This window comes from Solanum dulcamara, chromosome 11 (assembly GCF_947179165.1).
Source record: "Solanum dulcamara chromosome 11, daSolDulc1.2, whole genome shotgun sequence".
NCBI lineage: Eukaryota > Viridiplantae > Streptophyta > Magnoliopsida > Solanales > Solanaceae > Solanum > Solanum dulcamara.
This window is the reverse complement of record NC_077247.1, coordinates 45,416,888-45,435,242: the sequence shown is the minus strand read 5'-3', so window position 1 is coordinate 45,435,242 and position 18,355 is coordinate 45,416,888. Positions and strand designations below refer to the sequence as shown.

At 36.9% G+C, this 18,355-nt stretch overlaps 1 long non-coding RNA gene across 1 annotated transcript; it reads right to left on the bottom strand.

Moving 5' to 3' along the window:
• Positions 1–1,288: 1,288 nt before the first annotated feature.
• LOC129874196 (uncharacterized) lies at positions 1,289–15,161 on the bottom strand. The gene is made up of 5 exons (XR_008762845.1): positions 14,682–15,161; positions 10,243–11,072; positions 1,899–3,567; positions 1,572–1,827; positions 1,289–1,482 (listed from the first exon to the last, which is right to left on the bottom strand). It is a non-coding gene; the product is annotated as an uncharacterized LOC129874196 (long non-coding RNA).
• Positions 15,162–18,355: the final 3,194 nt, after the last annotated feature.

The following is an 18,355-nucleotide window of genomic DNA, read 5'->3' as shown; positions in this document are numbered from 1 at the left end:
AAAAATAAAAGAAATATATATCAACAAATAATCATTGCATCTGAAAAAGAATTAAAATACATTCAAAATAAAATATGTCATGTCTATTAAGAAAAAGTATAGAGAAATACAATTGAAATAAATAAATCATTATATTGATTATGTGGCATTTAATAGTTGAAAATACCCACTTGAAAGCTGAGTTTTTCGATTTTTCTTCCCTCTCACGCGACTAAAAGAGAGTGCATTTATGCTCTTTGCCACATTAGCATCCAGGGCATCTAGAGAGGTCGCGACTATCAAATTACCAAGTTGAGGGAATAATTAAGCCCACACAAAATTTAGGTGTACACCAAATAAAAATCGATAAGTTTAGAAAGGTTCTGATCAATCCATTTTGCCTTTTTATATTTAAGGAACACTGGTATATGTAGACTTTAGCTTTTTCCAATAAATATTTATTTGATTCTTTTTGGATGGTATTGATATCGATTATAATACAAAATGATAGATCAAAGCCATGTGTTTGGGATGTTTCCTTATTATAAATTAAGGAATATTTTAGTAAATACTTTATAAAAGTAGAAAGAAATCTTGATTTAGACATGTGGGTGGCAGCCTGTATAGTAAACCCAGCACCACCGACACTACCCATTATCCGGCAACTCGTTTAAACTTTCTTAAAAAGGGTAAATTTCATCTTTAATTGATAATTCAATTCGTTTGATCATAAAAAAAAATCATTTTTTCCTGAATATTTTTTACTTTATTTGAAACAAACATTCGGTCATGAAAAATTCAAATACAATATAAAGTTATATTTTTTACACTTTTTCACTTTATTGTATAATATTTATGCTTTTCAATTTTCCCCTAATATTTCTAATTTAATAAATATGATCCCATCTAACTTATATTTCATGCTTTTTAGAAAAAATACATTCAAACAATCAAATATTCTTTGTAAAAACTATAACCAAACAACTTCAACTTCAAAAATTCTGAACAAAATATGAAAAAAAGAATTGTAATAGTATATATATAATAGCTCGTATATGAAATCTAATCTATGACATTATGTGATTATCAACTTTGAAATATCACTCTTTTAGAGAAAATTCAATTGCATATTTGAGATAAGTTAGTCAAGTTGGATAATTTTGCTAGTTATTAGAAATTTGAATGTATAAATCATATTTGAAAACAATACTTTCAAATTTTCAATATTTGCAAAAAATATCAGCAAACACAACTCCAACTCCAACTAACTTAAAAATTTCCAAATAAAGTGGAATTTTTTTCCGTGGCCAAACACTATATGAGCTAATTATTGTTGTTGTGTACATCTTTGTTGTCTTCCAATTAATTAGTGAATAAGTGGCCTATTTTTAGAACAGTTTGCAAGAAAATGCCCATACTATATTAGATATGTCTTGAATCCTTGCTGCATTGATTCATTGAAAAAGATAAGTACACTCTGTTAAATGATTAGGCGCAACCACTCTGTGAACAGATTGTAAACAATTAGTTCTTTAGACAAAATGGAGAAAAACTATCTATGAAGTAGACAACTTGTCACACAGAATACTCACGAAATATTGGACTTGTGAACATAATAAACTCTTAGAAGACTTCACCAAGATTCTGCTGGTTGTTTTTTTTTTTTCATTACAACTACCCTACAATAACAAATAGAATGTAGTAGGTGAGTAAAACTTAAGAACAATAACAGAATCATATGAAAGGCAACTGAAACAAAAAATGTAAGGGGTCCTAGTAGGTTTCTATCTGGGACTTCCAAGATATCAAACCAGAGATTTGTGCCTGGACAACCTTCATTTCTTGGTCCTGTAGTGACAAAAGTAACTTATTGAGATCAATGATGACAAGGATCATTTATTCTAGAGACTTATTTTTACCTCTTTTTCATACTTCGTGTAGAGGTTCTTAAAATCATCACCCCAGCAGTCTGCCAAACTAGGAACTTTATTTGGAAAAAAAACAAAGGTCAGGCACAGAAAGGACCTTTTCCAACAGATTTGAAAATTTTAGTGATGTCTAGTCAAATTGCTGAGTATAGACAAACCTTGTATGCAAAAGGAGAATAGAAATTGTTATGTACTAGCCGATCAGGGTTTCAGTGTCGTTATATACACACACAGAGACACATATAACACAGTCTGCGGTTCTTCCTTGAACCCAGAAATTCAAGTTTAGCAGCATTTCTCAAGATAAACAGCAAAAGGCATGTATGGGCAGCATACATGGTAAGAAAAAAAAATAAAAAGGAGGCTTTAACCCCTGCACTTAAGAATTCTAAACAAGAACAGAAACGAGCCCATGCCCTTTCTTTTGGGACCCCCATTGTCAACACTCAACATAGCGGCAATGTCATTGATTTGAACACACAGCAATTCCATTTAATGCCCCATTTGTTCCATTAGTATTAACTCCGAGTAGCACTATGTAGTGGACATCTACTCATATTCCTCCAGCTGGTTTGCTAACGACAGCCCACTCCTTAAGACCGTCATATATGCCTTCAATAGTTCCCTTATTAATGCAGGCAAGGAAGCAGTTGTCTAATTGCAAATTACAAAAGAAACAATGAAAGAATCAGGGAAACTTTTACTGAAGGTATTACTGAACAGGAAAAAATATAGTTGCTGTTTTCATGAACTCAGGTTTCTATACTGTTCAGCAGCTCATCGCGATTGCTCCCCTCCTCGTGATCACGCTGTACAGTTGACTGAAGTCAACACAGCTAAAATACTCATCTTGAAAGCGGTGCACCTCGTGTGAGATCGCGATGGCCAATATTTTCCTTCACTGTGATCGTGGTCCCTCTGAGACCATGTCAACAAGTCCCAAATGGTGATTCGAAACATAATCTTAAGTATAAACGCTAAAAAAGAAATGTTGGATAAGAAACAGGTTTTTTAAAACATAAAAGAACAAATTCATCAGGACTTGGTAAGAACAGTTCACCTACTTGATCATCCTTGTGGAAGACTCTGCTGGATGGGAGGGAGAGGGAGAGGGAGAGGGGGCGGGAGAGAGAGAGAGAGAGAAACTCTCTCACCATTAAACAAATAACACAATTTTGCCACACAAAAATGATTCTTATTTTTCTTGTTTTCTTAATCTTGTTCATTAGAGAATCAGTCCCATAATTCATAAATACTCCTATGTGTATTTTGCAGATATTACTTCACAGAATGCAAGAAGGAAACATCTGCAAGTGGTTGATGCAATCATGTAAAGATCAGCTCTAGGAAAATTACCAATTATCTTTCTCATATCAAGTGACAGAATGATGAAAGATTCTATTCAGAAGGAGACCAACGACCAGCCAAATTCTTTGTTTATGCTCAAAACTGAAGCGAGCATCAGATGACAGCAACTTCTCAGAGATAATGCGCTACAAGTGCTTTGGGAAATACAAAAGAGATTTTACCTTACTAGACATTCACACAAAATTTGCAAGGTTGGGCAAGAATCAACATCATTGGTGCTGTGAGGGCGAAACGAAAATCACTCCAAGCCACTTAGTGCGCCAAGTCAAGCTTCGTGACGAATTCTTTAACACTACACTTAAAATGAAACAAGCATCAGAAGATTAGCAACATGTTAGAAATAGAGTGCAAGAGTTGCTTTGGCCATACAAAGGAAATTCAACTTGGAAATACAAAAGGGATCCTACCTTAATTGCAAAAAATGTTAGAAGATTCTATTCATAAGGAGATCAAAAGCTAACCGAGCTCCTTAACATTAAGCTTGAAACTGAAGCAAGCATTCAGATGACAGCAACATGTTAGAAATAGTGTGCTACAAGTGCAAAACATAGAATAACAGTAAACTATCATGAACAGTAAACTATCTTTCCTCTCCTCAATTAATTATTTGAAGTTTGATTACTATTCTTCTTTACTAGTTCCTACCTTTAGTGTTTTAGTTATTGTTATTCACTTTCCTTCTTCACTTAGTGTGGGTTGTTGATTTGTATATTAGCTAGTGTGTGTTGTCTCTTTATTATACATTTATATTGTCAATTATTATCTCGTTGCTTGTATTCTCTTAATTTATTTGTTATCAGTTTTTTTTCACTTTGTAGTTCATATTGTTTTAGTGGCTTTGGTTACTGATGGTGGACTAGGGTCATGTCCTCAATTGTGGGTGAAGGCGAAGGGAAATAGTGGTAAGAGGGAGACGGGTTTTCGTAAGTTGAGAGTAGGGTCGCTTACAGGAAAGTCCATAGAGCTAGTGAAGAGTCTTAAGAGGAGAAAGATTAATATAGCCTGTTTTCAGGAGACTAGATGGCTAGGTTTCAAAGCTCGGGATGTGGACGGATTTAAATTATGGTACTCAGGAGGCTCAAGGGATAGGAATGGAGTAAGTATTATAGTCGACGCGGATTTTAGGGAGTGTGTAGTAGAGGTAAAGAGGATCGGTGATAGGATGATGTTTATTAAGCTAGTTATAGGCAGGCTTTTTGTGAACGTTGTTAGTTCGTATGCACCCCATGTGGGTATGGATGAAGAAGTCAAAAGGCTCTTTTGGGAGGATTTGGATGAAGTAGTGAGAGGTATACCTAGTACCGAAAAAAATTTCATTGGCGGAGATTTCAATGGTCCTATCGGTACAACTTCTAATGGTTTTGATGATGTCCATGGAGGCTTTGGTTTTGGGGAAAGGAATGGCGGCGGGGTTTCTCTCTTGGAGTTTGCCAAAGCTTTTGAGTTGGTTATTGCTAATTCGTATTTTTTGAAGAGGGATAATCAATTGGTCACCTTTAGTAGCACAGTAGCTAGGACTCAGATTGACTACTTACTCCTCCGAAAGGGTGATAGAGGCCTTTGTAAGGATTGCAAGGTTATTCCGAGTGAAAATATTACCACCCAACATAAATTTTTGATGATGGACTTGGAGATTAAGAGGGATAGGAGAAAAAAGACCCTTTATGATCGACCGAGGATTAGATGGGGGGCCTAACTCCCGCCTTTTCTCAGGAGATGGGCGAGAAGTTGAATGGTTTAGGGGCCTAGAGTAGTGGTGGGGATGTGAACAACATCTGGGACATGAAAGCTGGTTGCATTAGAAAAGCAGCTGCCAAGGTTCTTAGGGTATCGAGAGGAATCTTTGGTGGTCGTCAAGGAGACTAGTGGTGGAATGGAAAAGTACAAGGCAAAGTGAAAGCCAAGAAGGTTGCCTATACAGAGTAGTTGGAGTGTGTGGATAAGGAGGAGAAGAATAGGCTTAAAGATATCTATAAGAAGGCAAAGACGTAAGCGAAGTCGGCAGTCACCAGTGCTAAGACGGCAGCTTTTGAACGCGTGTATGTCGAGCTAGGGAAAAAAGGTGGGGATAAGAGATTGTATAGGCTCGCCAAAGCGAGAGAGAGAAAAGCAAGCGATCTGGATCTGGTAAAGTGCATCAAGGACGAGGAAGGCGAAGTGTTACTCTCATAGTCTTCGAGACTTTGGGTACTGCAGGTGTGTTGAGGTTGAGGAGGCTAGATGTGTTGTTAGCAGGATGAGGAGGGGGAGAGCGACAAGGCCTGATGAGATTCCAGTGGACTTTTGGAAGAGCACTGACAAGGCAGGTATGAAGTGGTTGACTAAGTTGTTTAATGTTATTTTAAAGAGTGCTAAGATGCCTGATGAATGGAGATGGAGTACTATGGTTCTATTGTACAAGAATAGGGGTGAAATCCAAAACTGTAATAATTACAGGGGTATCAAACTACTAAGCCACACTATGAAGATTTGGGAGAGAGTGGTGGAGATGAGGGTGAGGAGAAGAGTGTCAATCTCAGAGAATCAATTTGGATTCATGCCGGAGCGATCGACTATTGAAGCAATCCATCTTATGCAGAGACTGGTGGAGAAATTTAGAGAAAGAAAAAGAAATCTCCATATGGTGTTCATTGACCTTGAAAAAGCTTATGACAAAGTTCCGAGGAATGTTCTCTGGAGATGTCCAGAGGCTAAAGGTGTCCCGATGGTTTATTAGGGCGATAAAGGACATATATGTTGGAACCAAGACTCAGTTTAGGACGGTGGGAAGTGACTTAGAGCATTTTTCTGTTGAGGTGGGACTACGTCAGGGATCGGTGCTGAGCCTTTTTCTATTTGCCTTGGTGATGGATGAGCTGACATGGTCTATTCAGGAGGAGGTTCCATGGTGTACGCTATTTGCGGACGATATAGTTTTGATTGATAAGACTCGGGATGGAGTTAATGATAGGTTGGAGGTTTGGAGACAAACGCTGGAGTCCAAAGGGTTCAGATTGAGCAAGACCAAAACAGAATATTTGGAGTGTAAATTTAGTGTTACGATGAATGAAGAGGAAGTGGAAGTGACGCTTACCACCCAACCTATCCCCAAGACAGAAAGCTTTAAATATCTTGGATCCATCATCCAGAGTAGTGGGGACATTAATGATGATGTCACACACCGCAATGGGGCAGCATGGTTGAAATGGAGACTAGCCTTTGGAGTTCTGTGTGATAAGAAGGTACCGTCTAAACTTAAAGGTAAGTTCTACAGAATGGTTGTTAGATCAGCGTTGCTATATGAAATGAAGTGCTGGTCAATAAAGAACTCTCTTGTTCAGAAGATGCATGTTGCGGAAATGAGGATGCTGAGATGGATGTGTGGACACACTAGGAGTGATAAGATCAAGAATGATGTTATTCGGGGAGAAGGTGGGAGTGGCATTCGTGGTCGACAAAATGAGAGAAGCGAGACTGAGATGGTTTGGACATGTGCAGAGAAGGGGTGTCAACACCCCAATTAGGAGGTGCGAGCGGTTGGATTTGGGGGCTATGTAGAAGGGTGGGAGTAGATCGAAAAAGTATTGGAGAGAGGTGATTAGACAAGACATGACCTTCGATAGAAAAAGGTAGAGGTCGCGGATTAAGGTAGAAGGCTAGTAGGGATATAATGGTGTCTTACCGTGTGTCGGTTTAGAATGATCATAGGTCTAGGCGTGCCTTTATAGTTGTGTTGCTATTGCCTTTGATTATTGCACTACTTTGCTATAGTTATTGTTCTTGTCTTGTAAATTTTGCATTGCATTTTATTTTTATTTCTATTTTTACTTTTTATTTATTTATTTTTCTTTTTTTCTTTCTTTCTTTCTTTATGCTATATATATTATTTTTTTCTCTCATATTTGAAACTGTGACCTTCGAGCCGAGGGTCTTTCGAAAAAAGTCTCTCTATATCTTCATGAGGTAATGGTAAGGCCTGCGTACATCCTACCCTCCCCAGACCCCACTTGTGGGATTCCACTAGGTATGTTGTTGTTGTTTTATCATGAATAGGCGAATGCATTTTTTTGCACCTACAAATATACTCCAATACTCATCCTCCAACATTATGACTTGTATTACCCCATTGAGGAAAGTAACTGGAACCTCCAAACAGACAAATTCCAAGTTGAGATTTACCCAAACCTTTCAGATGAAGCAAGAGTTGTTGGCAGTTGATTTAATGTTGACAGTAAAGAAAACTTCTTTTGCAATGAAATGTAATTGGAAATCATGGTAGTGGTAGTATTCTATGTTAATTCCTGCATTATTTAGCCCATGGATCAAGGAAAACATTCATGCTATGGGATCATTTTTTGCTGGAAAACGTTTATCAGCAAATGCATCAGAAGAAGAATTTTCCTAAAGCCTTGAGAATCGTCTCCATTTGCAGAACCAATACTTCAGTGATAAAAGAAGTAACGATATCTTGGATTGTCAATATCCAATACGACTTTCAGCAAAGTGATAAGCGATGAAAGGGAAAACATGCTCTTGTGTATAAAAAAAAATATGCAGTCCTTGCATGTACAGGACTTACTCATGAGTCCTTCTCTACTATCCCTTAACACTATGCTAAGACAACTAGAGGTTACTCATAGATTTTGACCAAGTTTTATCCTATTCATCATAATCTTCAAGTGTTTTACTAAGACCATCTTCAACTGTTTTTACTCATCAGTGTTTTTTGTAAATTTGCAATTTGATCATTAACATCTCTGCTGCTGTGGTTTCCTTATCTAGTTGTTTCAAGGTTCTTCCATGCAAAGTATAACTGCCACAAGATTAACTTTTCATATTCAGGTCCTGACTGAAAGGGACAGGGGTCCAGAAAAATTAGCAAGACTCAAAAGGAGACAGAAAAAAATAGAAGAACGATACTCAGTTTAAATATGTAACTGGAAAAAGAAGAGAAGTACCAGTTAAAATTAGCTAGCCCGACAAACTGGGAAAAGAAAATCGGAGAATTCCTTGAGAGAGAAGAGTAGAAGAGATAATCTCCAAACAAGAAAACTCACTTCTCAAGATACACAACACAAATATGATAATTAGTCAATACTTGCTGCTTCATGCAGTTAGCGATTAGGAATACAAATTAGAAGAGCAAAGGAATGAAAAGATTTCTACTAGTTGCAGTCAAGTTCAAGTGATTGGTTTTGAGCCCAAAAATAGGTTGAACCTGAAAAGCTGAGGATTCTTTACTTGTACTTTTAATTTCAGGCTCTCCATTCCTCAAAACCTTTCAAATTTACTCCAAGATATATGTTACTCCCTCAGTCCCAGATTATGACTCACTTTCCTTTTTAGTCGGTCCCAAAAAGAATGACACATTTTTGTATATAGTAACAATTCAACTTTAAAATTTCCATTTTACCCTTAATGAAAAGATTTATAGCCACACAAACATCTATGACTTATTTTAGACCACAAATTTCAAGAGTCTTTTTTTTAAAACTCCGTACCAAGTCAAACTAACTCATATAAATTGGGACGGAGGGAGCATATATCTGTGTATATTTTCACCTCAAAAAGATCGCATTCAAAGAAAAATATGACACCATAAATGTCACAAGCAAGAAATGAAATTGAAAGTACACAAGCAGAACAAGCTTGCTCTTCCAAGTAAAATTGTCGTAGTGAGGGAAAGAAAGAAGGCATCAGGTAGGATATCTTTAGCACAGTTAAGCGACATCAGAAGTTTACTACGAACAACCACAGTGACATAGATAAGAGTATGAAGCATAAGATTGGAAAAGATATGGACATGTCCATTTGTTAAGGTACTCCCAAGTCAAAATTTCCCTGTATACAAGACTATTCAATTAGAGAAGCTGGAGGGAGAAAAATATACCTGCACATGAAATTCTCAGCCAAAACAATTTGGTACAGGATTAATATTTTATTACATAAAGCATGCTCCAAATATTCAACAGTAAAACAGAATTATGCTGTGTGTTGAGTTTTTTCATAATGATGTTTGGGGGATATTCTTCTTCTTATGTGGACTACTTGATATTTGAAAGAGAATCATCATGTCATATTCTATATCAATTGACTTTGTCAATGATTAAAAGAATAAAGGCTTCTTCACAGTCAGAACTCACAAAACTCTACCACTGAAGTTGAAATTTTCTTCTGTTTCCAGAATTGAACAACCCTAAAATCACATATGCAGTCAATAGAAAAGGCAATCAAAAACACGTCATGAGAAGCTAGCAAACATTATTGTACACAAGAAGAAGGCAAGTAAATGTTATCATTTTGAGCAGATTTTAGGATAAAAGGACATTTTGACAGAAAAAGAGAAAGAAGTGGATATGCTGACAAGAGAAAAGACTCTACATGATGAGACTATGCAAGTGCAAGCACACCTACAAGAGAGAGAGAGAGAGAGAGAGAGAGTATGCAAGACAGAGAACCACAACAATTACCTACAAGAGAGTGTGTGAGAGACAAAGAACCACAACTATTACAGGTTTTATATGGTTCATACTTATGAAGGATCTGACTTCTGAAAGACAATTAACCCTCCTCCTTTTTCCGGGCTTGGGACCGGCTGCGAAATAGAAGAATCCAAACACAGGCGGAGTTAAAAACTATGTTTTTCTTTCTCTAGGTAGGATCAGCATGACCTGCCATCACTTTTGATCATAGACAAGTCACCTTACCACTAAGTCACACTAAGTCACCTTGAAGAGTTGAATTAAAGATTGAAGAATTTGTAACAAGCCTTCATATTTAGGTTTGCAAAGACAAACTCAATCAGTGATAGCTCCTTGAAAACTTTTCGGAATCTCAGAATTCCAAAGAAGGGCACTGAATCAAACCGGATCAACTGAAATGTAGCTAGTTTTCTACCTTTGGAATGTGTAAGGGGAAAAAGAGGATCAAGTCCAATGAAAATGCACTGTTCAAGTATAAAATATGACACGGATTAGGTATCACCTACCCCAGCTGTGAGTGAAGAATGGATATTTTGAAAAAGTCATTCAAAGACCTCCGTCGTCGACCTTCAGTAGAAGCAACCATGTTGTTGGTTTAACAGTAGAAATATGGTCCTCAAGTAATTGGAGATACTAGTGAGAATCCAATTGGCTCACTCACTAGTACCTGGGAAATGCAACCTGAGACATGATGGGCCTATGGGTGCAGAAGGCATAGCATTCAATCATATATGGATATAACTATTAAGCTCATACGCTGCCTCTGTTGCGGTGGACTTCATAAATTCATCCCATGTCCCAAAAATATACATGGTGTGTTGTCCTAGTTTAGCCAGTCAGCAATGCATGTAAGAAAGTTGCCTTATTCGTTTATTTTTTGGTTAGACCGTAGTCTCATGCAGATGGCTGTTTCAGCATGCATCACTTTCGGACCAAAACAAGGACTCATCCTTATTCAGTCTAGTGAGGATCCAAAAGGCTTACTCACGTACGACCCTTGGGGAACCACAATCACATGCACCCATTAGCATCATTGGCGAGAGACGCCTTCACCTGCCCTTTTTATTGCTTTCATTGTCCTCGCCAATTCATTGATCCATATTATCAACTAGATATCCCACACAAGGCACCCAACTTCCAATCTAAAACAAAGACCTTCTTCAGACTGTAGCGGGCATATAAAGCAGGGCAGATTTCCACTTCACCCATGTCAACAAATATGACAATCGCAGCACTTAACCATGTAGACTTGGGGTTCAAAAGGTGCAGAGTGTGTGCAATTAACCTCCGATAGATGACCAGCATACACAAAAAAAGGAGCTCCAGCCTGAACACACTGCACTTGAATAGAATTTGTACTGAGATTTTAAAAAATAAAATAAAACAAAAGATCGCATTAGAAAAGATGTATCTTTTTTTCAACTTCGGATTTTAAAAAAAGGCCGATGTATCTTTTTTTCAACTTCGGATTTTAAAAAAAGGCGTAGAGTAAGTATCTCCCATTAATTCAACCATTCAAGATAGACCTATGTGACTTATCTTTTAACCTAGACAAAAGCTTAAAACAAGTTGTGTCATATCTCTCACATTATCATTCTAGCCACCACACAATCACACCATCAAGCTGACTCTTCAAGTTTCAAGCCTAAGAAGTGGATCCTTCTCAGCCCCCATACAATAAACAGCCTCTAGTGTAATCAAACATAAGTCACATTACAGTTCATCACCACTAAACACCCTCAGATTCTCCCATTATCAGAACTTCTAGTCTAGTCACATCTCAGAAAATAATCAGAGCAGATTGTCTAGATCAAAGCCTAACATCACCTATGCACCACCAATCAGACGGTCAAGCCTCCAAAAAAATCTAAAAACACTGCAGATCAGTCCATCAGTGCTAAACACCTCAGATATCCTATTTTAAGAATCTGTGTCCTATTCTCAGTCCTTACAATAACTTTCAGAGCACAATTCAGAAATACCCCTATATCTCTTCAATTATCAGAATCCCTAGTCTCATAACACCTGAATATCTCAAGCTATTAACAATTAGATCATTAGAAGCCCATAATTAGCATGTAGCATCATTCAGAAATACACCTTGCATCTCTTCTATCATATATGTTTAACATACTTTAAACCTCATATCTAAAAGATAACACGAGACGGTTCTTACTGTATTTCAACATAATACACAAAATCCTAAAATAAGTTGTGTCATCTCTCACATTTATCCTTCTAGCCACCACACAGTTACACCATCAAGCCAACTCTTCAAGTTTCAAGCATAAGGAGTGGATCCATTTGAGCCCACGAATATAGCTCTAGTATAATCAAACATGACTACATTACATTCCATCACCTCTAAACACCCTTAGATTCTCCTATTATCAGAACTCCTAGTCTAGTCACATATCAGATATGATCGGAGAAGATTGTCTAGATCAAAGCCTAACATCAACTATGCACCACCAATCAGACAGTCAAGCCTAAAAAAAATCGAAAAGCAATGCAAATCAGTCCATCAGTGCTAAACACCTCAGATATCGTATTTTAAGCATCTGCATCCTGTTCTCAGTCCTTACGATAACTTCCAGAGCACAATTCAGAAATACCCCTATATTTCTTCAATTATCAGAATCCCTAGTCTCATCACACCTGAATATATCTCAAGCTATTAACAATTAGTTTATTCTAAGCCCATAATTAGGATGTAGCATCATTCAGAAATACACTTTGCATCTCTTCTATCCTATATGCTTAACATACTTTAAACCTCATATCTAAAAGATAACAAGAGACAGTTCTTACTGTATTTTAACATAATACACAAAATCTTAAAATATGTTGTGTCATCTTTCACATTTATCCTTCTAGCCAACACACAGTTACACCATCAAGCCGACTCTTCAAGTTTCAAGCCTAAGAAGTGGATCCTTTTGAGCCCACGAATATAGCTCTAGTATAATCAACATGACTACATTACATTACATCACCTCTAAACACCCTCAGATTCTCCTATTATCAGAAATCCTAGTCAAGTCACATATCAGATATAATCGGACCAGATTGTCAAGATCAAAGCCAAACATCACCTATGTACTACCAATCAGATGGTCAAGCCCAAAAAAATTCTAAAAGCAATGCAGATCATTCCATCAGTGATAAACAGCTCAAATATCCAATTTTAAGAATCTGTATCCTATTCTCAGTCCTTACGATAACTTTCAGAGCACAATTCAGAATTACCCCTATATCTCTTCAATTATCAGAATCTCTATTCTCATCACACCTGAATATATCTCAAGCTATTAACAATTATATCATATATGCTTAACATACTTTAAACCTCATATCTAAAAGAAAACAAGAGACAGTTCTTACTGTATATTAACCTAATACACAAAAGCTTAAATCTCTCACATTTATCATTCTAGCCACCACACAGATACACCATCAAGCCGACTCTTCAAGTTTCAAGTCTAAGAAGTGGATCCTTTTGAGCTCACGAATATAGCTATAGGATAATCAAACATGACTACATTACACTCCATCACCTCTAAACACCCTCAGATTCTCCTATTATCAGAACTCCTAGTCTAGTCACATATTAGATATAAACGCAGCAGATTGTCAAGATCAAAGCCTAACATCACCTATGCACCACCAATCAGACGGTCAAGGCCAAAAAAATCTAAAGGCAATGCAGATCAGTCCATCAGTGCTAAACACCTCAGATATTCCATTTTAAGTATCTGTGTCCAATTCTCAGTCCTTACGATAACTTCCAGAGCACAATTCAGAAATACCCCTATATCTCTTCAATTATCAGAATCTCTAGTCTCATCACACCTAAATATATCACAAGCTATTAACAATTATATCATATATGCTTAACATACTTTAAACCTTATATCTAAAAGAAAACAAGAGACAGTTCTTACTGTATATTAACCTAATACACAAAAGCTTAAATCTCTCACATTTATCATTCTAGCCACCACAGTTACACCATCAAGCCAAATCTTCAAGTTTCAAGCCTAAGAAGTGGGTCCTTTTGAGCCCACGAATATAGCTCTAGTATAATCAAACATGACTACATTACATTCCATCACCTCTAAACACCCTCAGATTCTCCTATTATCAGAACTCCTAGTCTAGTCACATATCATACATAATCGGAGTAGATTGTCTAGATCGAAGCCTAACATCATCTATGCACCACCAATCAGACAGTCAAGCCCAAAAAAATCTAAAAGCAATGCAGATCAGTCCATCAGTGTTAAACACCTCAGATATCCTATCTTAAGCATCTGTGTCCAATTCTCAGTCCTTACGATAACTTCCCGAGCATAATTCAGAAATACCCCTATATCTGTTCTATTATCAGAATCCTTAGTCTCATCACACTTCAATATATTTCAAGCTACTAAAAATTAGATCATTCTAAGCCCATAATTAGGATTTAATATCATTGAGAAATACGCCTTATATCTCTTTATATATGCTTAACACACTTTAAAGCTCAAACGTTAAATCTTAAACTTTAAACCCCATATAAACAAAAGTCCCAAGGATGTAGCCTCAAAGCACATTCTAGATCCTATGACATCTAAATCTTTCATTATCTTCAGCCAACCAGACACAACATTATAGCCCAAGAAAACTATCAATCTCTCTCTAGAATCCTAAGAGTAGGGCCCTCAAGTACACAAAAGCCTTCCAGTCCAACAAAAACACCAGAGCTTAGAACCTTTTCTTTTCTTTTCGCAACTTGTTTTTAAAAGAACATGCTGAAGTAAACAACACGAACTAGAAACACAAACGAAACTAGAAAACACACAAAGTGCAAACCACATAGACAAATCAATACGGATACTAATAAGAGTTACTGAAAAAGTGAAGCTGAGTCTTTATATAAGAAAGGAACCTGTGTTTACGATACCTGCAGGGCTCTGGCGGTACCGGTGACGATGCCGGTGCCGGTATCGACAATAGCCCTTTGGATTCGAGTCCAAATCTGGACAGTTGGGGATTGAATCTGTTTCTCCGCGAATCGTTCCTTGGATCATCAATTAGGGCACGTCTCAACAACTCCTTTCGCAGTCTCATCTTGTCGGGGAAAACCTTGAAGAGCTTCGTACCGGGATTTGTGACAGAAGCCAGAAAGGAAGCCTCCGTTTCTTCAGTCCAAAAGTAGCATTCATCGTCTTGACAATATACCTTGTTTTTGTTGAACATGCAACAACAAGTATCCATTGTAATAGTGATGGATTGGATTTGGGGAAAACAAGAAACAATGGGAAAAGTGACCAGAGGAGCAAACGGCGGCGCAACCTAATAAAGACCACTAAAGCAGTGGCTTTAGGCCGCCTAAAAATAAGGAAACCGACGACATACCCAAGATGCTAAAAATAAAAATGGAGCAAAGAGGCAAGATTAAACGAAGCAGACAAAAGATACTTATTTTTGTAACAAATCCTATATAAAGAAACCTAAAGATAACAAACAAACAAAAGTATTTAAATTTTCAAATATTACACTTTTAAAGTAAATTATCCTTTCAAATATTATAAAACGTATTTGAATATATTTAATTTAAATATTATATAAAAATAAAAATATAAAGATAATAAATAAATAAATATAGCATTAGTAATAGCAGCATTAATAACAATTAAAAAAATTGATTAGCTTAAAAGTAGAAATCCTGAAGAGTTCTAAATTAACTCTAACTATTTCATAAACTTATTGTTTTAAATTATTATAAATGTATTTGAATGTATTTACTTTAAATATTAAATAAAATTAAAAGTATAATAATAATAATAATAAATAAATAATTATAGCAATAGAAGTAGTAATAATAGTAGTAACAACAATCAACAGTAATAGTAATAATAATAATAATAATAAATAAAAAGATAACATACAAACAAAGGAGAAAGAAGAAAGAAAATAAAATAAACAGAAAAAAAGGGTAAAAGTAGGGAAAGATTAAAATCTTTTTATGTTTTATTGAGCCGAGGGTCTCCCGAAAATAATCGTCCTATCTTGGTAGGATTAAGGTCTGCGTACCATTTACCCTCCCCAGATCCACGTTGTGGGATCAAACTCTGAATTGTTGTTGTTGTTATTTTAAAAAAATTAAGGATAAAGAAGAGTAATTAAAAATCTTCCTTTAAAAATTAATATGCTCTTTGAATTCGTATTTAAATGAAATTAGAGTTGGAATAGAATTCTAACTTTTTAACTTTTCTTATATATACTCCTACAATTATATATAATGTTAAGCTTTTTTTCTTTTTTTTTTGTTACTAATCATCAACTTTATTGATGAATATATTGAGTTGGAGGTGAGGCTTGCCACACAAACTATTCCAAGAATGAAAATTTTAAATATCTTGGGTCCATACTCCAGGGTAGTGGAGATATTAACAATGATGTCATACACCGCATTGGGACGGCAAGAATGAAACGGAGACTTGCTTCTGGAGTTCTGTGTGAGAAGAAGGTTGGGGTACTAGCCTATCAAGAAATCTCCTGTTCAAAAAATGCATGTTGCGGAGATGAGGATGTTAAGATGGATGTGTGGGCATACTAGGAACGACAAAATCATGAAGGAGTTTATCCGGGAGAAGGTAGGAGTGGCCCCTGTGGCAGACAAGATAAGGAAAGCGAAACTTAGATAGTTTGGGCATGTGTAAAGGAGGTGTGCTGATGCGCTAGTGAGGAGATGCGATAGGCTGGTTCTAGGGGGTACTCGAACGGGTAGAGGTAGGCCGAATAAGTATTGGAGAGAGGTGATTAGACAGGACATGGTGCAGCTTTATATTACCGAAGACATGATTCTAGATAGAAAGGAGTGGAGGTCGCGTATTAGGGTAGAAGGTTAGTAAGAGTGGAGTATTATCTTGGAGTGCGTAAGTTTAAGCTCGTTAGTGTCTATCATAGTACTTTTCATACCCGTGTAGTTCTTTTCATATATTGTGTATTGTGTTTAGATTATCTCATATTTCGCTATTATTATTACTTCCTTCTTGTAGACTTTACATTGTTTTCCTTGTTAGCGACTATGTTTTTTTATTGTTTTCTTCTTCATTTACATAAGTTTGATGCACTTGTTTTTTGCCTCCTCAAAGTAATGGTAAGATCTACATACACCCTACTCCCTCAAATCCCGCTTAGTGAAATTATACTCAATATATTGTTATAAAACTTACTTTATACACAATTTCAATAAGGAAAAATTTAATAACTAAGTTTTAGTTAATTTTAAAATTCTAAATATTAGAAAAATTATTTAATGATTAGTTTATCTAATTTGAAAGTTATTTTTGATAAAAAAGACAAACGACATTTCACTTTTTTTTGGGGGGGGGGGGAACAGACCTTACACGAGGCTCCCACCTCTCGTGCGCGGCCAGGGGTTGAGCCGCTCACCCCCAAGCTGTATTATACATAAAAACAGAAAAATACACGGAGGGGGACATAGACCTAACCTCCAATCCTATGGTGGTTCATAAGCCGACCATCCTACTAAGGGTAGCCAACTCATCCCCGATACAAGCACATGAAAAGAAAACCTAGAAACTATGCACCTAAAGGAAATGACTCCTCTCGATACAAAGAAACTAGAAAAGCATAAATAAGGGAGACTCTCCCTTTACATAAAATAAAGGAAAAATCTAAATAAAAATGGGGATGAATCCTCATAAATGCTATATATACAACAAAATTAGCATAGACGATGAACATCAAATAACATGGCTAAGATATAACATGGAAAATCACAAACACTGCAATTGGGTGCTCAATCCAAAGATGCAACACTAAATAGTAGATCATGGAGGCTTTTTAATCCGTTTAGTCTGAAGCTGGGCAGACCGACTCTATCTAGCATGTAGTAACCTCGAGTACCATGAGGTAGCTGCTGGAGGGTGGTGTAGTGGCCTGGAGTGGTAAGAGTGTGACTGTGCTTGGAGAGAGCATCTGCAGTGAAGTTTGCCTCCCTGTATACATGCCTGCAAGAAAAGCGAACAAATAATTTGGAAATACCAACAAGGTCCTGAGTTACCTGGTGAAGGCTCCACGGAGGTTTAGTCTGATGATTGATCCATTTAGTGAGCAACTCCGAGTCAACTTCTAAGATAACGTGATGAAAACCCTGTTGAATGCACTATTTAAGCCCATAAACTGCCGCCTCTAGTTTAGCTTGATTGTTGGTTCCCTCTCCTAACGGTATGGCGTAGGCGAAGATGAATTTACCCATGTGATCTCTTAAGATTCCACCCCCCCCCCCAATTGCCTCCGGATTACCCAACGCGCTGCCGTCAGTGTTCAGCTTGACGAAATCGAGTTGTGGCTTAATCCACGAGACTTGGGTGATCTTCATCTCATGAGTACACTTATCTATGTAGGAGATGGTGTGGATCCAATTCGAGGGACAATGGATATAGGGGTACGCGACTCTAAGAAGATTTGAGATGTCCTTGAAAACTGCAAATTTCACTCTCGCCAAGCAAGAACTCTTCCCCCCGTATTTGCTCGCGCACCTATTCTTCCACAAATTCCAACATATAAATATTGGGGTGGAATGGAGGATAAGTTTGTGAGCTT